This window comes from Marmota marmota, unplaced genomic scaffold (genome assembly GCF_001458135.2).
Source record: "Marmota marmota marmota unplaced genomic scaffold, marMar, whole genome shotgun sequence".
Lineage (NCBI taxonomy): Eukaryota > Metazoa > Chordata > Mammalia > Rodentia > Sciuridae > Marmota > Marmota marmota.
In genome coordinates, this window is record NW_026000048.1 from 484,470 (window position 1) to 512,256 (window position 27,787).

The 27,787-nt window shown below is 43.2% G+C and overlaps 1 protein-coding gene across 13 annotated transcripts in view; it reads left to right on the forward strand.

Annotated features, from left to right (window-relative positions):
• Chrm3 (cholinergic receptor muscarinic 3) overlaps nucleotides 1-27,787 on the forward strand; it is a 424,602-nt gene that overhangs the window by 318,483 nt on the left and 78,332 nt on the right. Inside the window, exons 1-2 of one of the 13 annotated variants that reach the window (XM_048812584.1) lie at nucleotides 1,657-2,148; nucleotides 6,741-6,857. The exons of 11 other annotated variants lie outside the window; for them this stretch is intronic. The gene's annotated coding sequence lies outside the window, so the exon portion shown is untranslated. Of the gene's footprint in view, nucleotides 1-1,656; nucleotides 2,149-6,740; nucleotides 6,858-27,787 lie in introns of those variants that run through there. One more of the 13 variants, XM_048812575.1, reaches the window with a different exon arrangement.

Sequence of the window (27,787 nt, forward strand, 5' to 3'; positions counted from 1 at the left end):
TCTACATGGCCAGAAGGTAACCATTGTTTGATTACATTTATCTAAGTTTGTAAAGGTGTGTTTTATGGCCCATCATGTGCTCCATTTTGGTGACTGTTTTATATGAACTTGAGAAGAATGTGTATTCTGCTATGCTGTATGGGGTGGTCTACAAATGTCCATTACATCCAAATGACTTACAGTATTTCTTAGTTCAACTGTGGCCTTGCTCATTCTCTACCTGTTGAATCTATTCTGAAAGAGGGATGTCAAAGTCTCCAACTATAATACTGAATTTATCTGTTTCTTCTTGAACTTCTACAAGTTTAGCCTCGTCTTGATGCTCTGTTACTGGTGCATTGTTAAGTCTTCTCAGAGAACTGACCCCTTCATTATTGGGCAATGCCATTCTTTATCTCTGATAACTTCTTTTGCTATGAAGTCTCCTCTATCTTAAATTAATATGGGAACTCCTGGGCTGGGGATGAGGCTCAGTTGTTGAGTGTCCCTAGGTTCAATCCCCATACAAAGAAAAAAAAAATTTTTTTTAACTATGGGAATTCTTGCTCTCTCTTAGTGTTAGCATGGTATTCGCTATTTGTTGCCTTAGTTTTGTGTTTCTATTCTTGTCTTCCACTTGTTTTCTACCTTCTGTGGTTAAAACTGAATATTTAATCAACTAGTTGATTCTGTTTATTCTCCTTTTTTAGCAAATCAGTTATACTTCTCTCTTTTTTCCTTTTCTTGTTTTTAGTAGTTGCTGTAGAGTTTGCAATACATTTACAACTAATCAAGTCCACTCTGAAATAACACAATGCCACTGTACCGTGTCATAGATGGTATGAGTACCTTATGACACCAAAGCATTCCAAATTCCTCCCTCTTGTCCCTGTATCATTGCTGTCATTCATTCACTTATATAATAGTCCATATGCATCAATACATTATTGCTATTATTATTTTGAACAAAATGCTGTCTGTTTGATTATTTAAGAGTTAGACCAGTAAGTTTTTCTTTTACCTTCATTTATTCTTTCTCTAAAGCTCTTCATTCTTTTCCTCATGGGTTTTTATTTATTTATATTTTTAGTGACTAAGTTAACTTATTAACAAGAAGGCTAATGGAAACCACTTGGGTGTTTCTGAGTCTTTATCCTTCCTTGATAAATGTAGGGGAGTGGGGAATGTAATTACTAATGTCCCTTCCAGTTCTGTGTTTTTAGCTATGTTAGTTTCATCTTTTTCCTCTTTTATTGCTTGCAAGAGTTGCATGCGGAATTGTTAATTAAAACCAATCCACGCTGCATCCTACCGTTGTCTAGCATTTCCCTTGTCTGCTCAGTTCCCTCGCTCTCTCCAATCTGCCATCTGCCAGTTTGCTGACTTGGCAATATTTCCACTCCCCATGTGCCAGTTTCGCAGACTTGCAGCCAGGCTTACAGCTCCTTCTGCATGATTTTGGGGTCTTGGCATAAATAGATCCAGGGAAGCCTTCCAACCTCTGCAGTGTGGCTGCTCCCCTGTAAAGCCAAGCAGCTCCAGGCCAGCACCATTTTGGCCTATGATTATAGTTGAACTTTCAGTGACTCAATTTAGAAGTATCTTATTTGTATAGATCAGTTGAAATTAATGGAGATGGGAAATATGAAAAAACCTAGTTATGTGACTTCTTGAAGTTGAATTCTGAGTTACAGAGGCTGCACTATTTAAAATGGATTTTGAAATTTAGCTGAGATAAGCACTTGAGAATTGAAAAATAGAAAAATAAATCACTTAAACCCCTAGTTTTTCCTTTACCCTTGCAGAGGCCACATAGATGGCTCTTTTTTTTTCTGTTATAGCCTCACTGACTTCTCAACTCTTGAACTGTCTTTCTGTTTTCCCTACATATCTCTCTCCTTACAGTGTGGAATTTCTTTCTTTCCCACCTCTCTCCTTCATTCTTTTTTCATATCTATCTAGGTTTTCTATTATTATTATTTTAATTACTTTTAGATGTTTTTGCTTATTTATTTATTTATTGCCTGAGCATCTTCTCCTAATCCCATAGGTATTCTGAGAATGACAAGGGTGAATTCCTTCATGGGAAAAATAAAATGGGGACTAAATCAAATGAAGGAAGCAGCTGCCATGAGAGGCTTGGTTTTGTTTTCATCTTCATGGAAAGAGGTAATTCAAAATCCTTAGGAGAGCTGGGTGCAGTGGTGCATGCCTGTAATCCCAGCAGCTGAGGAGGCTGAGGCAGGAGGATTGTGAATTCAAAGCCAGCCTCAGCAACTTAGTGAGGCCCTAAGCAACTCAGTGAGCCCCTGTCTCTGAATAAAATACAAAAAAAATAAATACAAAGGTCGGGGAGCTGGGGATGTGGCTCAGTGGTTAAGTGCCCCTAGGTTTATGCTCAGTACCAAAAAAAAAAATCCTTAGGAAATTTGGGACCCTTTCCTAAGGAGAAATGATGGAAATAGTTTCGTGTGTGTGTCACTGATCTTAGTAAGTTGAAGTGCTTTCACAATATTGACAGCCTGATATTACACATTACCTCAGGTTATTTGCTTGAGTACACTATACATTGAAGGGTTAATCAGCTCCACTTATGATCCATGTTTTTCTGTTAGCCTGTGGTTCTCCTGATATCCCTTTAATTTCAGGAGGACTGGGTGCTACTTTAATCAAGATACAGTCTGGTTGAATTTTATTTTAAAAACAAATCATAATGTCATTCTCTTCTTTAGTTGTGTATTATTCAACATATTAATTGTTTTTAGTTGTAGATGGACAAAATACCTTTATTTTTTTTGTTTATCTTATGTGGTGCTGAGGATCAAACCCAGTGCCTCACACATGCTAGGCAAGCGCTCTACCACTGAGCAACAGCCCTAGCCACAATCAATATATTAATATTTTTTATCCTCTGTGCAAGGCTATGGTGAGACAAAGGCAAATTATAAGGATTCCCCAACATTAAAATAAACACTATATGCCAAGCACCATTCTAAGCAGCTTACACATATTTCTTTGTTTAATCCTCACAATATTCCTATGCGATAGATACTGTTCTTATTCCTATCCTGTAGATAAGGAAACTGGGACTCAGAAAGGGTAAGTGATTTTCAGGCCACATAGCTAATAAGTAGTCAAAGAAGAATTTAGGTGGTCTGGCTTGCAAATCTCAGTGTTCATCCCTCTAAGCTAAGCTGCTACTGAGATGGTTGGAAATGAGCCTCATCAAAGCAGCCCAAGAAGGTGGACAGTGCCTCATTGCAGTTGTCAGAATGGAGGTGTGCCCAGGTGGCCGTGGGCCCTGAGGATGCTCCATCACGGGCTGTAGGGTACAGAGGGCAGAGAAAGCTGGTAAAGGGCGTCCTACGAAAGGAACAGGGCTTTTAAGGCAAAAGAAAGCAGAACCAAGTGAGCAGAGTGGGGAGAGAGGCGTGGAGAGGATACCCGGTCACGGGAAGCCTTGTAGCTAAACCATGGAGCCTGAGGTTACAGGGCACCCCTGAAGGACACCCTGCACACAGATTCACTGGTAAGATTCATACTGTAGAAAGACACTTGGCGTCTTTGTAGAAGTGGTTGGCAGAGGGGTCAGGCGGGAATGAAGAAGAGCGATTAATGGGTAATTGCAATTACCTGGAAGAGTGTGAGAAGATTCAAACCTCAGGCCCTGCCTATAGTTTCGGTTTTCATGTGTAGGTGAATGATAGCAGCCCAGCGTGCAGGGATACAGGGTTGTGAAGGAAGACAGGCATGGAGTCTGATTTTGGATTTCTGCATTGGAAATGCCAGAGTCACCAAATCATGGCAGAAGAGCCAGGTCTGCAACTCGGAGGACATCCGAGTGTCTGGGAGGGCTGTGGATTCAGACAGTTTAGGCAAACCCACCCCAGGGTGGAACGAGGAACCCAGGCGGCTGAGGGTGGAGGGTTGGCAGTGGGATAAAGCAGCAGCTGTGTGAAGGCAAGGAGGGAAGGAGCCCAGAGAGGATCCATCTTACCAGCCAAAACAATTTCCAGCGGCAGGAAAAAAACAATGATCTAGATTCCTCCCAGAAGTAAAATAAGGAATCCTGGTGGAAGTTCTGTGACCTTAGGATAGTGCAGTGGAGAGAGCAGAGAGGCCCAGACCCTAGGGTGACCGCGCCCGCTATGGTGAGTGGAGGCAGGAGCAGCTGTGTCGAAGGCTCTGAGTGACAGTGAACAGGATCATCAGCCAGCCAGGTTCAGATCACAGCTCCACCGCTCACGAGTCTTCTGATCTTCACACATCGTACCCACAATTTTCTCACATCTGAAGTTCATAGCGTGTATCTCAATGCATATTTGTGGGTTTAAGTGTGACAAAATATGTAAGGAGATTTTACTTCACACACACACACACACACACAATATATATATATATATATATATATGTATATAGTTAGAGTGAACAGTTTTTTTCTCTGTAATTTAAATCCTCAAGTGTTTCTCTTTCCCTGAACACCATGTAGGACAAATAGTTTAATATTGGACCATTAGGCAACTCCAGCAGCTAGACTGGCTTTACGTCTTGCATTGTGCTCTGTTGTCCATCTGGTCCACGGGTTGCAACTTTCCCCGGGGGCCTGCTTTGACAGTCCTTTTGAGGGAACTCGTGCTTCAAATGACAACCCTGAAAGAGAGACTGTACCACCTATATGTGTTAAATCAACAACGGAGTATAAAATTTCATTCAATTTTTAAATTTTATGTTATTTTAATTCTTTAGAAGGATATAGACTGTTTACTATTTATAATAATTCCAGCTGATATAACTGATTTTTAATAAACTCCAAAAGCACTGGATTAAAACAACTTTAGCTTGTGTTTTGCTTATGTAGGAATCCACTTTGGATCTTCCTAGTCAGGCATTTCTTCTCTGAGCAGTGAGTTGAAGTTCATCCTCTACTCCAAATTTATTCTGAATTGTTCCCAAGGCCACCAAAGTGTATCTCCATTGCAGCCATTTAGAAGAGGAAAAAGTAGATGCAGAGTAAATGGGATATGAGAGGGTGCTATGGGCCAGGCTTGAGATGGCCGGTCATCTATTTGTACACTCAGGAGGAAGAAAAAACTAGCTTAGTGAAGTCTTTGCACAGTGTGTAAGTCAGGTGGAATAAGCGCATACTTTTACCTTTCCAACCACACTGGAACTAACCATGCAGAGTTAGTTCCATTTTGCAAATTCCTTATTAGTCTTCTGAGGACTGTGTAAAATCAGTATCCTTTCTCTTGCCCAGAAATTGTGGAAACCTAAGCAGAGACAACCACAAAGCTCTTAGCAGACCTAAAAGTGGAAGATAAGTTCCCTGACCTTTTGCACATGAGTTAGGAATATGAGTTCCTGAGTCACATTAGCCTCCTAGGGCACAGACGCAAAAAGCAATGGCTGTCTTGAAATGCAGTATTATTGACATCGGAGTCAATGGCAGTGTAGTCTTGTCTAGCTGATAATGAGTAAGTTTCTGTAAAGAACTGCTAAAAGGAAAATGTACAATAAAATTACATAAAGGGAAATATATTTTGCTTTGTATTTTTTTACTAGTAAAATATCACACAATACACACACATATTAAAAAAAAACAGAAAAATATCTGCAGGAATCTTTCCCAAAGAAAAAGAACAGCACGTCCCACAGCTTGTCAAGATCAATAGCAATTTCTTGAAAGGGGGCGTATTGCGTGCTTTGGGGGATATGGTTAGAGGCTCTGCTGACCAGGGAGAATCGGGAGGGGTGAATAGACCCAGATGGCTCTCCATCTGCAGTGGCCTCAGAAATGCCAGAGGGCAATCCAGTGTTTCTAGCACATTTTCTTTTCTGGCGTACGAGGCAATGATGTTTGTTCCCTGTCATCCCAAGGCTGGCTTCACCCTGGGAGATCACAAACCAGAGGGCCCACTACCTTCTCTAGCAGATCAGACAGCCTAGCCAAAAAGGCAAAAAAAAAAAAAAAAAAAAAAAAAGGAAGAAAGAGGGAGAGAGAGATTTCATCAGGACAGACGCTAAGATGTAAGACAGGAGGAACAGATTCTCACTCAGTTGTAGAAAAAGGCAGGATGGAAAGCATGTGGTCAGCTGAAAAGATGTGACAGTGGTGGGGCACGTGGCTACCAGAGCCATAGTGGGCAGTTTGGCAGCCAACAGAGACATTTAATAATGTCTGTGTGTCTATAAATATGTGTATTCCATCTGCAAACTCATGGCAAATACTAGTGAGGAGGAGAGGCACTGGCGTATGAGGCTCCCTGACTGTGGTCCCAGCCACGGCTGTCTATCGGCCAGTCTCCTAGCTCCATGCCCACTGGAGCATCAAGACCAATGGAGAAAACTTCCTGTGCCCTTTCTCCTTCCCTTTCACTGCAAGGGTCATGGAGAGGGAGCTACCAGGACATGTTGAGCACCTATAACATGCCATTCCACACAGGGGGGTCATGGTACTGGACACAGGGAATAGCAATGAACAGGACTTGAGTCCCAGCCCACTGAGAGCCTATAGCTTGTTCATCAAAAAGCCCCTGAGATACTGAAGTAATGTCTACCCATCAGCTCTGCCAAGCTCTGAGTGAGGACTTGGGATCGACAAAGATATCACTTCTTGTTTTCCTGGAGGTCCAAGTCAAAACAAACCCTGAGCAACTTTCTGTATCAATGTGCAATTTAATGTTGACAAACTGATGAGCTCATTTTTAATTCTGTCTCCTATAGAATTAGTTCCAAATGCATTGTTCTCTGCTCATTTATAGCAATTTGTTCAAATCAAACTGTGTTCATGTAAAGCCGTGGGGCATCCGGACTTGAATGAAGTTTTAAAGTCCAAGGCTCCAGGAGGCTAACTTGTCCACTTGGGCTGCTGGTGTCCGGTGAGTTTATCCAATTCTGGTGTTCACTTGTGTCTTTGATGAGTTATATATTCCTGAATGACACATCTGTGGTTTGCATTTTACATGAAGAATTTAGTCTTTTTTTGTGAATGGCCTACTTCTGGATATCATAGAATATGCAGTGATTGTCTTTTATAATTTAAGTATCAACAAAAGCCAAAACCTGAGTTGTGAATGGCTCTTCTTCACTGCTAGATGAAGACTTCGACCTACCTAACAGTTACTTTTCAGAAAAACTACAAACATCCTTCAAACATTTGTTCCATGCTTGGACTTTCCCCAGGATGCACATGATATGCATTTTTGAGTTTCGGTAAAACACTGCTTTCTGTTTTGCCTTTTCAAGTGAGTAGCCATTCTAACATGCGTAGTAATGTAACACTGCTTTCTTAATTCTGCAGAGATTATTTCAGGGTTGTTTGTTGAATGTAGCTCTATGTTTCCTTTCAAGAAGTGAAGATGTAGTGTATGCCTCAAAGTGTAATGAAATGAAGTCACAATGATCTCACTATCATTCCCTGGGATCCAGTTGTCAGGACGGGTCCTGGCAGGCCCCAAGGGCTTCCCTGTAATGGGCATCCACCACTCTTATTTTCTACAGAGTTGTCATAATTCTACAAAAGAATGGGGAGGAGCGTGTCTGCATTAGGGACTCTTTAAAAACTGGTGGTAAACAATAAGACCAATGGAGAAAACATCCTGTGCCCTTTGAAATTTGAAGGAAATGATTCCTAGAAACATCCAAAGTTTACCTAACTGCTCAGGCAGAGGAATCAAACATATCAGACTAGGAGTTGTGGCATGGAAGCTACTGGAGATGCTCTTTTCTTTTGAGCTTTTAGGCATGAGCACATCTTGTCTGCTGACAAAATTAATCAGGATGTCAAGAACAACAGGAAATGAGCATCTCCTCTGGGTTTTGAGGAGTTTACAGATTGACTCTATCACTGTCTCCCAGGTCAGAATGAACAGACATGAACCTGTAGAGAGTGAAACACACTCCCTCCTCACCTTACCCATTTCGAATTATTTAGGACAGAGGCATTTCCTTTATTGCACAGCAGGTATTTCTGAAAGGAGAGTTAGTGATTACAGTAAAATACATGATATACCAGCTATTGGCACAAGCATGTCTGACTGCAGATGGTACCAAGCTCACAATGCAATAACAAGGTGCTACTAGGTGCTCTAAGAATGGCAGGACAGCCACTGTAATGGGTAAGGAAACCCTTGCAAGTAGAGCATGTACCTTATCAGCTTGCTCTTTTATTTTCCCCTTGGGCTGACCTATAATTTATTTCATTGGATAACTTCAATTTAGATTTACACTTATTGCAGGACTATCCTGTATCTCAAATGAATGAGTCAATATCATGTAAGTTTTCAGATGTTAGAGCAAGAGGGGGAGTAACCAAGAATCTCTTCCCATGCATCTTGTATTTTGTTTTAATAGTGTCAATTGAGAACTTGTTACATAATCTTTCTGTGTTTTTATTTTCTCAAGTAAGATATGGGAGTTGAGCTATAGATTTCAGGTATTTATTTCAGCTCTAACTCTGTGCTTTTAATTACTACCTTCTGAACAAGCAGCAGTAGTATTTCTGTGTATTAATTTGCAAGTCTTATATTAAATGCCTTCAAATGTTAAGTGATTTGTTTTACATTTGTATATCTTCAGCCCCTCCTTTTTCTCTTCCATTACATAAATTTAAGATGCTTCTGGTCATATCAGTAAACTTAATAGTTCTTTTAAACAACAGAATTCCCTACATGTTGGCCCCAAATCCTTATATTCATCTATTTTATTTTGCAATAATAAAATCTCTGAGGCTGGGTAACTTAAAAATAAAAGAGGTTTATTTAGCTCAAAGATATATAGGATAAACATCAAGGCCTCTTGTCCCAACCCCATCACACTATGTGAATAACATCATAGCCAGAGCACATTCAGGAGGGGGGGATCAGAGAGAGCAAAGACTATGTGGTAGGACCTAATTTATCTTGCATTAAGCCCTTCCCGTACAGTCCCACTACCTTTTAACATCATTGGACTGAGGACCAAGCATCCAACATTGGGACATGGTCAAACCATACCCAAACCACAGCAGCATTATTATTCATAATCACATCTCTGTAAGTCTCTGGTATTAGATAATTTCAAAAATGCTTACATCAGGATCCATATAGGAGAATAGATCACTAATCCATTAATTAACTCATACTTGTGAATTAACTAAAAACTACTTACAGTATTATTATATTACCCTTAAGAGAATAAAATTTCTTTTAATAGTTTGTCTTTTTATATCAAGCCAGATTACTATATTTTCCATAGCAGTCCCTCCTCCTCCCCTTCCCCCCCACCTTTCTTTTTTAACTGAAGGTAAGAAAATGTAGCTTCTCTAGTGTTAAATCACCCAATATCTTTAGATTGATGTATTCAGTGATATTTTGAAAATGAATTGGCATAAAGGGTAGATGGGAATAATGAAAAATTTTATTTATGACCTTTTTAATTTTTTTTGTAGTTGTAGATGGACAGAATGTCTTTATTCTGTTTTTTGTTTTGTTTTTTTTTTTTTTTTATGTGGTGCTAAGGATCAAATCCAGTGCCTCACACATGCTAGGCAAGCGCTCTGCCACTGAGTTATAGCCCCAGCCCTTTTATTAATGATCTTTAAAAACATTTACTTAAAGTAGGTGGATTTAAAGGATCTTTTTTATTGATGACCCTTAGAGTAATTTTTCTCAAGATTATCCAAGAAAATGTATGTGCATTAGTCCACTTTGCATCAACAAGACAAAGTACCTGAGATAAACAATTTGTGAGGGGGATAAATTGTTTGAAATTTTGGCCCCTGGTTTGAGAGATTTTTAGTCTGTGCTACTGAACCCTGTTGCTCTAGGCCTCTAGTGTCACAGTGTCATGGTGGGAGGACTAAACATGGCAAAGGAGACTTGTTTACCTCGGGGCAGCCAGGAAGCAAAAATATGGGAGACAGGAAGGGACGAGGGTCCCAGTAATCCTTCAAGGGCACACACCCAATGACCTAACTTCCTTCCACGGGGTGCCACCTCCTAAATGTCCCGCCAGCTCCCAATAGTACCATGCTGATCACCAAGCTTAACACGGGGGCCTTGGGGGGGACATTGAGATCCAAATGATAACACTGTACCTATAATGAATGTGGCTTTAAATTTTGTTGACCATTTGCATCGAAATCCACTTGTACAATTACTCACCATTTCAACCCATTATGCTGTGAGTTAGCACCACTGCATCTCAAGGGAGGTTTTGTGATTAATCTTTGTGAAGCAGATTTCCTCCATGGCATGAGCTGGCTGTCATTCAGTCCTTGTGAGCTGTGCAGATACATGCTGACTGGAGATGGGCAGAAACAATTCCCTATTTTAGAATGGAGAGGAAGGCCTTTCTGTTAATTTCTGCATTTGTTTCCATCTTCCCATGAAGCACTTTATAAACCTGTGATGATAATGTCATTCTTGATGGATTTGCTGATAGCTCAAAACTGAAAAACATGGAAACGATTTATAGTTTTTGTTGAAAATTGGCCATCCCGTGTTCACACGAACACATATTTGGGGGTATCATGTCTTGAAATAACAGAGTTTTCTCAGTCACCTGCTGGCGGCATATTGGATCTGACCGGTTAATTCTAGTCTGAGTGTAAGTCAACCTTGATCTCCTCAAGCCTAAGGTGCAGGGAGTTTATGCTGATATTTTTACATGGGTTGTGTTTAATGGCTTTGACATTCTGGCATGGAGAACACATTTCTTGGAGTCTTTTGACTAAGAATTTTTAAAGTTCATCAAAGAAAACGCCAAGTATTGACAATCCTGTTGGTATGATAGTCCATTCTAGAACATTTGTTGCTATTCCTGCCTTGAACAAATATGCAGTGGATAGGTACCTGGTGGAAGCCCATCTTCCTGGAATCTCATCCAGGGCTGACTTTATAGACAGGAGCTGGAGTTTTGATGTCTTTCTAGGTCCTCAGCATTCCCTCCTTCCCAACAAACAGAATCATGGTGAAGTGAAATAGAGGGAAATCACAAAGGAGTCAGGGAAGTGGGCAACACGTGTGCGTCACAGGGAGAGAAAATCACAACGCTTTTTAAGCGGTTCAGGTCCTATAAAACAAACACACACCACAAAATGACCAATTGGGTGAGCCCGGCTTTGGCACCCCATCTGGTATTTCCGGGATAACAAATGGAAACTGGGAGTCAGTGCTGTAGATTCATCTCAGGCTCTGGCTGTGTGCCAGGCTTGATGCCTGCAGTGGGAGTGCATGGCCCATCCTCCTCTCGGAGTCTTGCTCCTGGGATTGTAGGGAGGCCTGCACCCAGCATCCACAGGTCACACCACCGCTGTTTGTAAACAAAATGAATGAATTAGTCAACTACTAACTTCCTTTAACCTGATGCTACACTGATCATTCTCCCACCAAGAGTGAGGCCGGTTGTCTCAATCGCTCCAAAATTGACTGATTTAAAAATATGAAAATGGCTAAGCCTATTTATAGGAGGGATTTTGATTACATAATCGCAATCCCTTTGTGTGGTAGAAGGCTGTTTCCTGGCATGTAGAATGGTGGCCGTGTGTGGCATCTGCCTCTGCATTCCCCAGGGGCCCACTGCCTTGGTGGGAGCCTTTGACAGCTGTATTTTCAAGCCAGTGCTTATCTAAGAGTGAGGCAACCAGGCACATTTAACAACCCCCCCCCCGGGTCCCTCACCTAGCTGCCCAATACACACCTCAAACTAACAATCTCCAAACCAAATTCCACATTGACACGGCCCCCAAACGACTCCACCATCTGTCTTTTGACACCTCCTCCTTTTTTCCAATTGCTCAAGCCTAAACTTTTAAGCTCATTCTTGTCTCTGACTTTGACTTCTGCTGCTGGTGCCTCTCTCTCTAAAAAAACATATATCTGACTAATTCTTACCAACCTGCACCTGCCTCCCATCCAACTCCCTGTCACCCTTCACCTGAACTATTTTAATATCCTGGCTGCTCCCTTGGCTTCCAGTTCTGTCTGCCCAGGCCACACCAGCCTGCTCGCAACAGGGCAGCCTGAGGGATTCTTAGGAAACTGTTCTCAGATGCATGTAATCAAGGCTGATCAACCAGAGTGAAATTTACAGTCACTGTTGGGACCTGAGGTCATCTGTGACTTGTTCCCTGCAGCTTCTCCGTGGTCACCTCCTGCCACCATCCCCTCCCTCCATCCTTGCCCATCCCCCTTCATCACTGGGTCCCATGCACAGCAGAAAAGGTCCTTCCTCAGAGCTGGGGTCCTCTTCCTGCACCTGTCTTCAGGGTTGCTCTTGTGTCCTCTAAGTCTCTGCTCAAGGTCAGGCTATCTGAGAGGCTCTCCTTGACAACCCTAGTAAGTGGCCCTCCTCCACAACCCATCATTTCTTCCTGTTCACTTTATTTTTTCTTATCACTTGATAACACACGGAGAGATGGCAAGAAGGTCCCCCTCCCCTTCCAGAATATCAACGGCTTGATAGAAATCCCTTTTGGTTGATTCCTGTATTCTTAGCACATAGAAGAGTGCATGGCACACAGTAGGCATGATAAATATGTGTTAAATGAGTGGATAATGAGAGGTAGAAATGTCACTCTGTACATCACACTGCGCAGCACTGCACCGTCCTGAGGAGAAAAACATCTCTGTGAAATACAGAAATACAGAAGAGCAAGGATTCCTTGGCCATTCTCAATGGGCATCTGAGGGTGGGAGGGGGCTGCTCCCGACTTAGAAGTTGTCCAAGGCTTCCTGGTAGAGATAAGATCCACGCTCAGCATGGGGTGATGGGTTCTCATTAGAGCTACATGCAGGTAACTGGAAAGATCATCAATCATATGCAAATACCAAGCAGGCAGTGGGAGGTGTATTATTTGATCCTGGGAGAAAACTCAAGGTTTTATAAAGTGGATTTTGGAGGCATTTGCAGTGAAGTGTTTTTAGGAGCTGCCGGAGTTGACAAGTATCTAAAAATGGGAATGTTAACTAGTGGGAGGCAGGGACTGGACCTCGGTAAGCGGGTGGACTTCAGAGACGGGGTGAGGAGCCAAGCCATTAAAGGAAGCAGCAAAGAGGAGAGCCGATGGGTTGAAAAGCTACAGAATAATGAGGTGCCGGTGGATGAGAGAACATTCAAAGACAAAGCTATTTCAAACACTGAAGTCTAGTAGAAGACCTTCCTGAAGGCCTTTGATCTGGGGACTTGAGAGGTCATTGATAGACCTGAGTACCAGAAGTGGGGTCAGCCGTGGCAGTGGCCTTGACAATGAGCATGTGGGACAGCAGGGTAGGTGCACAGACAATATGCCCACAACATTGGCCAGGGAAAGGACCGAGGCATCATCAGAGCCATCCAGGAGCAGAGCCAGAATTGCGGGACCTTCACTTCTAATAGGCAGGACACTCTCCTGTCCCTGCTGGTGCTGAGCCCAGAGAACAGGCAGCTTCCTCGAGCCCTCTCCCAGCCACCCTCTCCCATCCCACTGTTCCTGTCCTCATCTCCATCATGCCTGAATCTGCAGATCATCCTCTGTGCGGTTGTCACTTTTGGTGACACAGCTCCACCCTTTGACAACAGGAGAGACAGTTAGATTGGGCTGCCACTGACCTTTTGTGTTTTCTGCCTTGACAGTCTTTCAAAACAGTGTGGGTCCCACTGGCTTCAGGGGGAAAGCTTCACTCTGCACAGCATCAAACTTTAACCTCTCAAGACAGCTCTGTCTTGGAGAAAAAAGCTGGGCTCTTTTCCCTGAAGCTCTCAATGAACCCATGCATTACACAGCCACAGAGCAAAAGAAAGCAGATGTCCTCACCTGCAGACTTAACTCACTGTGTGCCCCTGAGGGCTGCAGGAAAATTGACTTCCACTGGTCTTGTTAAGATGGAGTTTTGCTTCTTCTTCATACCAGGTCTCTGCCTTGTTTGTGTTTTGGTTTTTCCCAGCACTTGTGGTCTATGTTGGAATGTAAGAATGATAGACTAGAATCCTGAAGCATTCATCAATGGACCTGAGGTAGGCAGTGGCGTTGGCAGGGGACGTAAGGGCAAGAGGATGGTGGCCACTGCTCTACGCTCTTCAGATTAAGACAATGGGGTCTCCTCTGTGCTCACTTCACTGTGAAGGTGGACAATCACAGTGTGGAGGGCTGAGCTCATTGCTGATGGAGCTGATGGCAGGTTTCCATGGAGCCAGGTCACTGCTTGTCACCTGCCCCCAGTAGAAACCAGAAGAGAAGGGACAATAAATACCCTCTTCATCTCTGTCTGCCTCACATTAGCTAGTATGGTGCCAGTCTCCCACAGGCACTCCATGCATGATCATTTCCCTTCTTGCTGTATCAAAGCAGGCTGGACCCAGACAATTCTGAAAGATCAGCTCTTCAATGCTTCTCAACTTTAAACTGTATACAGACCACCAGGGGGTGGTTCAGTCACCCCAGAGCAGTTCTGATCCTGTGGGTGTGTGTAGTGAGGTCTGACTATCTGTGTTCCTTACAAATTTCAAGGGCTTGCTTGTACACACACCACCCTTGGAGTAGCTGGGGTCTGGGAGTGTGTACCTCCTACAGGATCTGCCTACCACTATGGCTTGCCTGCAGGGACCCAGAGCTACAGGATGATCACAATTTATCTTCTTCCAGTGATAAGTAGGTTTGAAGATCACTTAACTATGAATATTTTTAATATCAAAACAAAATTATTATGGGAAACAGTATAAATTTTGACTAAAAAAAAGTAAAGAAAATGTAAACTGTTAAAAAGAAAATGCAAGAAATATAAGTACAGCATAAGATACTTTTTTAAATGGTTGAGTTCTCCCACCCCAGTGGCCTCAGAGGTTGCCTTCTTTATCATCTGTTTTTAGGGGTACTTTAGAGGAAAAATTTCAGAAGCACTATCTAGTCCTAGGGATCCAGAATTAGGATTCAGTTAGGTTCAAATAGCTAATTAGCCTATAAATAATATTGATGACAACACCTAGCATTTATCAAGCACTTACTATGAGCCAGGCATGCATAGACTATTGTACTAGATATTCATGGAAGTTTTCTGGAGTATATAGTACTGTTGTGGTCTATGTTGGAATGTTGAATCCTTTGGATTCAAGGAAGCTGGACATTTTGCCACAGAACACACACCTATATGGCATCTGCTGTCACCCATGGTGTTTAAGGGCATCCAAAGTGGGCTTAGCCAGTGCTGGAACCAGATCCTCTCACCCCTGTCCAGGACTCTGTTTATGATAGAGAAGATGAGATCAAATACATGGATGCAATTTGGCAGCACCTAATGTTTCCAGAGAGAGCCTTGGAGAATCATAGAAATGTGCCTCCTATAAACCTGGGTAGTTACTTCTCCTTGTTTCATTCATGATAGTAATAAGCAGATTAACTGTGCTTCTCTTTAGTAACTGAGTCATGGATCTTGGCTCCTAGAAAGCCAGTACTTCCTAACTAATGTATATTTTTCTGCCAACTAGTCATCAGTTGTTTTTTTTTAAGATGTCTATGATAAGCCTTTATAAATTGCATTACTATGTAAATAGTTAATGAGTTCAACTCCTTACATAAAAGGAATTCAATGGTAGCACCAGGAGTGTTGGAATGAATGAATTCTCCTCTATGAATTTCATCTTAGCATCCTAGAAGCTATCCAGACAAATTTTTGTAATATTTTTCCAGGCTTGCAATACTACTATGGATACTTCCGCATTTGTGATGCCTCACATGCACCCAGCTCACCCAGGGTCAAGGACAGATATGCCTAAAGCCCACATGCCCACCTGGATATTTTACATGGTGACCAAGATCATAGCCACAGCCCCGGTGGCAGGCTAATTTCTCTTTTTCATTACAGCCCTCTCTATATAAAAGTAGACGTCTTTCCTGTTCCCTATAACAAATCCCTAACATTTCCAAAAATGAGGAATTCTGGATTGTTTCTATTAAAGGTTAGGGTTTAAACAGAGCCAAGTCTTTGCAACTATATAAGCTGATATTGCTGGTACTGTGGGTAGAGCACAGGACAGGCAAAAACCCTAAAGTTCTTTCTCCTTCTAGACAATAACAGCTATTCTTACACAAAGTGTATCATTCGGAGCCACACAGCATCACTTTGTACAGTATTTCAAACCCATAGCTGAGAATATGTTAAAATGTAACACGGCTCATTAATCAAGAAACACAGCGGGAGCTGAAGTCACCTCTGGAAGGCAGTTCAAGAGCCCCTGCCCTTGTCAGTCCTATGCTGAAGATCCAATGGAAGCTTCTCGGTGCCCTCTGCCGTCCAGCAGCAGCTGACACATGATACACATCCGTAGCATCTGCGAAGAAATGAGGCCAGTGCTCACAGGACCCCTTCACTTGTCAATGATTAGTAAATGGCAGGAGTAGTCATTTTCAAGTCTTCATCTGTGGTTTGATGGGGAGCAAGGGAGGAGCAGGTCTCTTCTAGCAAAGCCCATAACCTGCCGTCGGCAAGCTAGGCTGCACTAGATGTACTCTCTGTATTATTTTAAGATACTGAGATGATAACACATTGGATTCCTCATCCAGTTGCAAAACCCACTTTCAGACTCTTCCTTGGTGGCAGGTGGGAGGCTATTCTTTTCCTAATGAACATCTGTATGTCTTACCTTCGTTTGAGATTTGGGTATAACATTCCACTGTGCCGGTACATTTAACAGTTTCTAATTACAACACAAACCCCTAACAGATAGCAGCACATTCAGGGACCATGTTATTAGAGGACATTCTGCAGATAAATATTTTCATATCACTTACTTGCTTAGCTAAGGTTGGGGAAAATTGAAAAAAAAAGTATAAAAACACAGGGCAAGCAGCTCCAATATCATACTCCCTTCAACACCATGAAGTGGCTTACCAAGTCCTATTTAAAAGATGTGCATGCCTCTGGAGGGCATATCATTGTTTAGGCAAACGTTCCAGGAACATCTTCCACGTTCTCAGATGGAGTGAATACAAGGAGCCTTGAATTTCACGAGGAGAGGTCTAATCTCTCTTTCCATCCTCACTAATCATCCATGACCTGTTGATTTCAGTGTCAAGTTTAATCAAAGATTAAATTCTTGAAGATCAACTCATTTTCTCTTATTAGTTTTTTTAAGTCTTCACTACTAAAATCAAGACTGGAAGGCATAAGGGAGGTGATCAGGGCTAACAGTTCCACGGCAAGCAGTCTGAGTATGTAGCGCATTGTCAAGCAGAACAGGGCTTCAGTGATCAAAGCTGAAGAGAAGGACACCAACCCACACTTTGAAACTGCCTACTGGAGACCCCAGTAATGGCTCTAAGACACAGTGACATTTGCATGAATCTAAGTCTGCACAGGTAACCCACAGGCCAGCAGCAGACAGGTATCTTGCCTTCCTAAAACTTGCAAAAATTGCCACACAAACCAATTTACCTTTTCAACTATGGCTTTCCGAGGATTTCCAGCCTCCAAGAATAGGAGGCAATAGAGCAGAGTGTCCCCCTCTGCAGGAACTTCAATCTCTCTCTACTGATGACAGCTTTATTATTTACTGTGAAAAATCATGGAAGGTGTTTCTGCAAAATTGGCGGTCTTTAGAGAGATTTCCAAGGGCAATGGCATAGGAAACAGGAAACATATCATGAAGTAGAAGCTGAATAAAATTCAAAAAGTGAGAAATGAGATGCCATCACCTTGCTGGGAAGTTGACTTCTGTCCTCTATTCAATTCATTTCTCCTCCAATGTCAGTCATTGTATTTTTTCATTTATAATGGCCGTAGTCTGGAAGTTGCTCTTTATGTAGTAAAAAGCTGTGTGGCTTCTGTTTGCCATTCTTTCCTGGGAATTCCTCAAAGCTGGGGGCCATAAAAGTGTGTTGTTCCTACCCTGCATAGATGGAGGACCCACCTACCTCTTGTTATGGCTGAGAGTCTTGTCTGTGTTTGGATCTGAGCTGCTTTTTGTTTTCACTGGAGTTTACTTCACAATTGGATTTTTCAGGGAATCTAGCTGAGGGTGACTGATCCTGACGGAACCTTCCCTACATAGTGTGCAAGTTCATTCTTGAATCCTGCCACTTGGAATGGGTTCAATGCAGTTCCTTCTCCCTAATTGGTGCGGAGGAAGCAGCAGCAGATAGAGATGTCATTCTTCACCTCTTCTTCCCTTGCCTCTCACATTAATTCCTTTCTGCCTTGTCACTTGATACTCATACAGTCCCCATTAGTCTCTCTCTTCTTGGGGATGGCTTGTATAATCTCCTCTCTGAAAATTCTTCTTTATCATGTCCTTGGGTTACTATCTCTACTAGGTGGTCTCCAAGTCTTCCCCAAAATGGTTATTAACTCGTTTCTGCCTCCTATTCTCCCTCAATTCTGAAATTGCCTTCTGCCTGACTCCTTGGCTCATGTCATTTCCCTTCTGGACCTAAAGCAGGTCACAGTGAGGGAGCTGGTTACCTTGGGCCATGCATTTACACCTGGCATCCCGTTTAAAACCTGTGAATGAAAGGATGGTGATGCACTCTCAGCAGATGGAGCCCAGGGCGTGGCCTGCAGTCATAGCTGGCACAGCCACTGGCCAGCCGTCTCTCTGACTCAGTGTGCAGAACAAGGACATGGCTTTCTTCATTACAAGCTACAACTCAGACCCCAAGCAAAATCTGACAATTCTTTATCCAATTTGCTCAGGGCCACTCCCTCATATTCACTGAGTAGATAAGTTCCTCGTACAGCACATCACTCAGTATGTGTCTGTTGAGTATCCAAAGAAGCTCATAAACTTGGATTTACAGGTAAATACATGAAAGATTAGGAGGAGGAAGAGGAAAGGAGGGGACAACAGAGCAGCTAGGACAGAATAAAGCTTGGGAAGAAGGAACTTCCCCACGGTTTTTGTCTCTGCTATTGCTGAATCCCCCCCGGAAGTCTGGAACTGTGACAGGAAGGAGATGGAGTGGCGGCATTTTCTGAATAATGGAAGTATGAGTGGCATGTATCTCATCATAGTATTGTAGTAATTAAATGAACTAGGGTACTTTAAAATGCTTTGTGAAGTGTAAAACACACTCCAAGGAAGATTTTAATTAGCATCATCATTCTTTTCTTTCTATAAAACAGTGACTCTTTTTTTAATACATATATATACATATATTTTTGCATATATATACACATATATATATACATACATATTTTTTTTAGTTGTAGTTGGACATTTGTTTATTTATTTATTTTTATGTGGTGCTGAGGATCGAACCCAGGGCCTCGCACATGGTAGACGAGTGCTCTACTGCTGAGCCCCAGCCCCAGCCCCAGCATCATCACTCTTATTATTATTAACTGTACTAACTTCAAAGCACTTGATTTCCCTTTTGGGCTAATTCTAAAGAGGTTTGCTTCCACTCCATTTCTTCCTAGCATCTTCATAATTGCTATTTCACTACCACATTCTTTTTAAAAGAAGGGGAGTGGGGGGTCTCTCCAGGAGCTGGATTCTATGCTTTAAAAGCTTTGATTCCCAAGCTGTGGGGAAGCCAAGTTGCTCAGACACCTTTGCCTCGGCCCACATAGAACCCCCACCCTGCTCATGGCTGCAAATCCAGAGAGAGACTCTGGGGCTCCCGCCAGGCTCACCTTCAGTGGCAGCCTTTGTTAAGCTTTGAGCAGCCTTGGAAATCCTGATCTCCCCTTGTCGGGACTGCCTTCCTTATATCATGTTGGCTCCATTCACTTATAAAACCCCTTGTACTCCAGGTGTTAAGTGGACCTGTCTAGGGATGGGCTTCAGTTACACAGCACACTCACATCCGTGGCTGTGCGGCCGAGATTAGAACGGCTGAGCCCAGCAGAGCAGACAGACCCGCTTAGCAAGAGAATAGGATTGACTGCAGGAATTAAGCCGAGAGCAGCAAGTGAGCCACACGCATCAGGCCTGAGGAGTCATGGCCCTCTACATCATCGTGGCAAGCCATGTGGCTGTGAGTGCCCAGAGGAACAAACCACACAGCAGAGCTTGAACTGAGAAAGGGGACATTACTGTGGTCACTTTTAGAAATGCACATGCAATCTCCTAAAAAACAGATGAATTTTAACTTTTTTATTTCCCCTGGTTGCTCAGAATAGGCAGCTCAGCCAGGAAAAAAATACAAAGCATTTGGCAATATTAAATGCATTTCCATTATCTTCAAGACAGGAAAATAATAAACTGCTCACAGCAGACTCCAAAGAAGCACATGTTCTGTTCTGAGACAGCACTTGCCATGGCTCCATGGCCTGCTCCCTGTTCAGAGAATATTCCATGGGGTTGGTGGCTCTTCTTGAGTTCTGATGATGATGGTAATAAAAATCCTCATTTATATAACTTCTTATTCGAGATTAGCATTGGATGATTACACCCAAAAGCAGAGCATTAGGATTTAACAAAAATGTTTTGCAAGTTTTAGTTGTTAACATAGTGAGAACTCATAAAATAGGAAACAAAACTCCTATTTGTGTAGATTACGTGATTTTCTAATCTTTAAGAATGCAGTTCTTTTTCATTTAGAGAAGGACAAGTAGCTCAAAGATGTTAATACATCACTGTAAATAATTCTTCTGGCCTTTTTATTAGAGGATTTTAGTTTAGGAGTTTATGGAAAGAATAATGTTTATAGATTGCCACAACCTAAAACAATCACCTTGTTTAAAAGTGACCCACTTTTAAACATCATCATTTTGGCAGTTAACACCTCTGCACCACCCTCTTGGAGTGTGGGCATTACGCCCATAAATAGGGATGCTGCTGGGAATGTGGGGTGGGGCTGCTTCCACCAAGAGAGAAGGCTTGGAGAAGTGAATGGAAAAACTTGCCTCTGTTTAGCATGAATGAGCTGGGATTTAAATAACATTCTCAGGCCAGATAAATAATTTTTCCTTGGCTTAGTAATCATGCACTGCATTCAAATATTTAAGTGAAATGTCCTCTGGCTTTCCTCACCTCATCTTTGATCTTTATGTGCTCTGTTGGATTTCATCTCATCAGCTTCATCGAATAAAAAATCTAATTTATACCTTTTAGTACATGTAGGGAAGCAACTTTGCCATAAGACATTGGGAGTGCATGCAGTCAATTATTTTGCTCTTCAAACACACACATATCCCAAAATACTGAAATATAGTAGAATAATAAAAGCAGTTGCTGCTTGGTGGCTGCTTCATAACCGATTAGGATTATTTCATTGTTCTTTTCTCCAAGCTGTTCTGCCATGAATACGCATGCATTATGTATATTAAAAATGAAGGGTGTTTTTAAAGAAATGTATTCAAGAATTCCTTTGAATTCTTTATCAGTGTTCATCTACCTTTGCCCATTTTGAAAAACAGGTGGTTTTAAAATGTGACTAGTCCCAATGACCAGTTGCAACCTGGTGCCTATGAGGGGTCCATTCTGTGTGAGAAAATTCTTCCAGCAAGCTCTCGTGCACGCCTGCCTCCATGTCAGGCTGTAGCTGAGGGCAGGTGAGCAGAAAGTGAGCTGGAGCTCTCTGATTTCTCCTCCCATGTGACCCTCAGGTAAGGTGATCAGTACAGCCCTTATATCACACACTAAAATGCTAGGTTATTTTGTGGGCAGGATTAATCTGCAGCAGAGAAGGTGGAGATTCATGGCTGGCATTTGAACACAGAGAGACAAAGAGAATTTGCCCTAGAATGATGCTGTACCCCAGGGGACAGGCTCAGGCTACCTTAATTACATGCCACAGCTACTCTGTTCCCTCTTGTACAAGTCATCTCTGATAGTTATTATGGATCAGAGTTAAAGAAATAAAGGAGAGGGTCTCTTATTGGTCACCTCACAAATAAGTGCCTAGTGATAGTTTTTGCCATATCTGTAAGACTAGTTAGTTGCACGTGGCCAGACTGCCACCCCTTTGGTTCCATGTAACTAAAAATAGGTTATGGAGAAACACGAGGTGAACCGTGGATTGCATTCTTCCCCTTCAACAACACCTCAGACCTAGATAATGGCTTTCCTGACAATTGCCCTGAATTTGTGCATTCCCTAAAAACCGCACTGCTACTAAGAATTTAGTCAGCATTCTTTATAATACTCACTGCTTGTGTGGAGGATGTGGACAAGCACTTGTTAAAATATTTAGTTATAATGTTGCCTTTTCCTATCAGTGGCATCTTGTCAAGTTCCCAGTTAAGTATTCCAGGTCGTTCTTTACACAAAGGGGAAAGAAGGCATTGATGGGTTGATGTTCCCCTTACCCACCATGTGTGCTAAGGTCTGGGACTTGAAAGCTTCTTTTGTTTCTTCAAATGTCTTAAGAGTATCAACTTTCAGACCCCTAGGATTCCAGCTCTGAAGCCAGCATGAGTGACCCCTGCCCCTTTCTCTCCTCCAGACCTACCCTGGGTCCCTTCTGCCCACTTATCACTGTTGCTATTTTCCTGTTTGCTTCACCAAAGGTTCCTTTGCCCTTTCATTCATTGGCTAGCCACCTGAGAAGGTAAGGAAGACCCACACCCTGCACCAGGGATGTGCCACTGTGCAGCACAAGTGAGGTGCAGGGAGGGTCTGCTGCAGTATTCACGGCCACTGCAGTTTTTCTCTTGGGTCTGGCCAGCTTCCTTGTGGGCCCTGGGATCCGTTGGGCTTGCAGGAGACCCACGTGTGGCATGCTTCGTGTGGCTGCTGTTGTTCTTGTGTTGATCAGCCTGTGCCAAGCCACAGCTTGGGGCCCATGGCTGCCCCGCGTGCTGCAGCTGTCAGCATGGAATGACTGCTCTCCCAGGAATCCTTCCGCATTCCCTGGGGCCGTGGAGGGATGCCAGCAGGGAGGTTAAGCCTCCCCAAAAAGGGATGAGTGCTGCTTTGGATTCCCAGGCGATTAGAGGGATGCCAGAGCACGGAAGGGCTGCTTTGTGTCCTGCAGAAGAAGCTCTGCTATTGGAAGGAGCCTACACCCATGCAGGCTGAGACCCCAGCCTGCAGCTTCCCTGAGGCTGAGGAGCATGCACTGCTTGTCTTCTGGAGGATATGGAGAGCAGGTCTAGCCAGGGGGTCCTTACTTCCCATAGTGAGATGAAAGAAAAGGCTCTTCCAGAGACACGTACATCCCAAGGTCTTCAAGGGAACTAAGGCTGAAGGACTGGGAAGGAGAGGATTTCCAATCCATATGCTCAGGATTCCAGAAGCTGCACCCATTGCCACTTATTCCAAGTGTTATTTTCCTGGAGTTTACTGGATTTTGTTTCCCATTAGCTGTCATGGAAGGCTGAGAGACAAATGTTCAACTTCAGAGCGATTACAATTATTATCAGTGTGTCCTTGTTCAAAGACACTTGATTATGTGTTAGAACTAGCAAATGGAGCTGGGCTACTGAGTTGTCATTGAACTCTGCCCACTGCTTATCAGCCCTTTGAGTCTTAGGGAAGTGCTTGTCCTCATCTGACCATTCACATGCTATCTTACGCCCTGGTTACACTTCTGAAAGTGGCCATCTGTAAGTGTGAGATTCACTGCCAACCACCTGTACCCCGGTGTGGTTCTAGTGTCCAAAGAAATCCTCAGAATCACCATAAGTTTTGCCTCTAAAAGCATAGAGCCCCTTCCTGTTGTGTGAATTTGTGACCAAGCTAAGTATACATACCTCTGTGAAAAGTCTTCCTTTTGCAGCATTTGTGAGTTTGAACTTGCCCGTGAGTTGGTAAAAGCAGCCTGATTCGGTTTGGATAGGACTTGAGGTGTCACAGAGAATGCCCTGACTGCGGACTGGGAGCAAACCACCCCACCATGAGCTCTGCCGTTTATGTCCTAGGTAGTCTGTGATTAGGTTTATTTTAGCACTTAGGATGTAGCAGCTCAGTTGACCAAGACAGCATGCTGACATGCTGACCCCAGGCCCATTGTCTCCATTCAGCCCATCCAAGACCACTGTGAAAATTACCTCCTTGCCAGCCACTTTGATCTTGTCACTCCTGCATACAAAGCTCAGGCTCAACAGGAGGAGCAGAGCTGGGTTTCTCCAAGAATGAGTGAGCAGGCTGACTGCCACCCACCAGGGGAAGGGGCTCTGTCTCCTTCAGTGGAGTCTTGCTATAATCTAGTATTTCATTGCATGGAAGTGATCACATCTCAGAGAGGGAAGAAGATCTGGTCCTGCCATCAGGATGAGCGGCCAGCAATGGGAAGGGCAGTCTAGAGGAGGTGACTGCTGAGCAAGGGAAGTCGTATCCCCTTGAGACACGCCCAGAGCTGATAGTGACACTTGGGAAAGTCCCTGAACCTTAGCCATAGTTTTCTGAACCTCTTCTACTAAAGGAAGAATATTCTTATGACATCAATTTATTTTATTTTCTAATAATATGTACATAGTAGGGCTTCCTGGAAATTATCAAGAGTGTGCATTGTAAAACATTTAATGGGGAAAAGAGATAATACTTGGGTCCTTTTTGTAGAGGTTTTGGTGTGGGCTGAATGAGGTGCCCAAGACCATGCACACAACGGTGCCAATGGATAAAGATAAGAACAAGCCCTGGGGATAATTCGAAGGAGGTGAGGCTTTTTCTGCATTGCTAAGTTTTAAGTAGGAGTAAGATTCCATTTAGAATGATTTTGTATTCAGGTCTGGGAAAGACTGGGTTAGGTTGCCACTAATTTCATTTTTCTACGATTTTAAGAAAAAATCTGTCTTCAATTACATGATTGCAGCATTAATCCATCATGTCAACTAAAATATCAATTATCTAGCCACCACAGGTCATGTGCCTACCTGCTCTAGCACTGCACCAAGCACACTGCTCACTTTCCAATCCAACCACCCCGAGACAGGAGGGTTTTTATCTTCCAGGTGAAGCATAAGGATGATGGGGTTAAGTGCCAGAAGTCACATAGGTATGAAAGAGCAGAACCATGGTCCATGGTCAGGTATATCTCTCTCCAGAAGAGTCTTCTGCAGAAAGCTGATCCTAGGAAACTTCCTGCAAAATAACAAACTTGGTAAAGAGTGCCTATTCCTTCCTCCTATTCCGAAAGCATACATCAGTGTGTTAACAGTCCCCCAAAATAAAACTTATTCTTAAAAAAAGAAAAAAAAACTCATTTGGATTAACTCTCATGTCAAACACTTATTTGACCAAAACACTTGTTTTTACATGAAATAAGTTTGGCAAATATTCATCATTGTCAGCTGCCTCACCAAATAGCTATCTTCTACTCCCAAATCCTGTCCAAATTGAAGAAGGCTTAGGAAGTCCCAGCAGAATGAAGGAACAGCAACTGTCCTTATTGTGGACAAAGTACTCTACTTTTATTTACACCCAACTTTCACAATAATCCTGGGAAAGTTGCTTTTAGGAAAAACTGATAAGGAAACAGCCCCAGAAGACGAATTTCTAATATTTTTGGCTAGTTGCAAACATAAATGAGGGATTGAAATCATTTTAGGTGTACCTGGACCTAGAAGTTGGATAGTGAATTGCTAAGTGAGAAGTTAAGAGTGAGTCTCCTCTCTCTCTCTCTCTCTCTCTCTCTCTCTCTCTCTCTCTCTCAGCTAAGTCTAGCTTATGAGAGGGAAGTTTGGTTTTTAAGAAGGGCAGCATCTCCTAGCCAACGCAGCTTTCTCTGCTTACACTCTTGGCTGCGTTTACCCTTTGTCACACACAAGCTCAGAACACTGCTCCCAGACCGCTGGCCCTTTCCCTGATCCAAGGGGTCCCGAGCGAGAGGATATCCTCAGGCAGTTTCCCGGCAGTATGACCTAGTGGTCAGGAGCCGGCCAGTGGGACTGCCAAGGCCAAAGCCTGCCAAAGCAGGCCATCCTGGAGGCCCCGGGCTGTCCTGGAGCCCAGCACACCCACACAGCTGTTCCCAAGGTCCCCTGAAGCTACACAACACAATACACATACCATACCACACCACATTCACCCACACACACATACTCACACCACACCACACACACACATACACCACACCACACCACACACACACATACATATACCACAAATACCACACACACACACACACAACATGCACACTACACACACTACACCACACACACATTATACATACACATATGCCACATGCATATACACCACACTACACACCATACATATACCACAAACACCACACATGCCACACTACACCACACACCACACTTACTATACCACATCACATACATACCATACATACATCACACACACCATGCACACATATATGCACACAACACACACATATATACCACACCACACACCACACATACTATACAACACCACATACATATCATACATATACCACACACATATACGCACACCACACCACACACACTACAACCACACACACACTACACCACACCATACCACACACACACCACACACACATACACCACACTTCATGAACCATACACACACATACACCACACACACATATACCCCACACACACATACCACATGTACACCACACAACACACACACACATACACCACAACACACACACCATGAACACACATACACATATGCCACACCACACACATACCACACATACACCACACAACACACACAGATCCTTCAACTCAAATCTTTAGAAAGAAATCTTCCTTTCCTGACCTAGAACTGTGATGCTCTCCTATTGTGAACCCTACATCCCTGCCTGCTGGTTCCAGACACCCTCCCCATCATTACTTACTAGACACGCAACTTCAGAGAAGTGACTTTTTTTCCTGAGCCTATTTCTGCATCTACCACACAGAGATAATAAACCAGCTATATTTCAAGGTTTGGCGATGGCAAGAACTAATAGTGTGCGTGGTATTTAGCACATTTTCTTAGTCTATTTGGGATGCCACAACAAAATACCACAGACTGGGTGACTTCAGCCAGAGACATTTATTTCTAGCAGTCTTAGAGGCTGGAAGTCCAAGATCGAGGCGCCAGTAGATTTGGCCTCTTGTGAAGACCCTCTTCCTGGCACGTAGACAGCCACCTCCTTGCCTTGCTGTGTCCTCACTTGGCCTTCCCTTGTATGTGATCCCTGGTCTCTTCCTCTTCTTATAAGGACACTAATCCTACTGGATTAGGGACCTACCTTTGGGATCTTATTTAACCTTAATTACCCTACATAGTGTATCTCCAAATGCATGGTGGGGAGTTAGGGTTTCAACCTCTGAATTTGAGGGGGACACTATTCAGTCCATAATGCACATCATAGGGGCCCAGAAGTGACATTTAAACTTTTGCCCTTCCTGTGCCCCCTCCACTCCCTGGCTGCTCTTTGGTGGAACCACAGGCATGTGTCTGCCTTGTGCCATGGACCTTTCTGCTTCCTCCAATACACCCATTGACTGAGGGCACCTCAGCTAACTCCACTCCTGTAGCCAGCCCCCACCGAGGGAGTCCTGTCTATCCCCAAGAGTGTACCCAGCCCTGAGTGTTCGGCTGCGCTGAGCAGGGGGTTGGCTTTGCTGGTAGAGAAGACTGAGAAGGCAGAATCAGAGAACAACAAGTGAATTGGCCTTCCAAAGTCACTTCCTACAGGGTTAAAACAGAGGGGACATCTTTACCATGTTGGCGCAGATAAATTGGCCCTTCTCTCAGATTGCTGTGAATCTCCCGATTTTCTGAAAACTGACCCATTTGAAAAATGGTTTGATTTCACAGCACTTGGCATGAGTAACTCCATTCTGGTTTGGTTTGGTCTTCTGGAAACAGAAGAAGAGCTCAGTCACAACAATGCTTCCCACAAATCTACTCTCTTGTGTGTCCATCATCACCTTAGTATTGTGTGTCCATCATCATGACCTTTGGCTACACCTGTCTAGCTGGAGCCCAAGCCTAGGATATGAAGATGTGCTCCTCAGAGACTCTGCCTTGC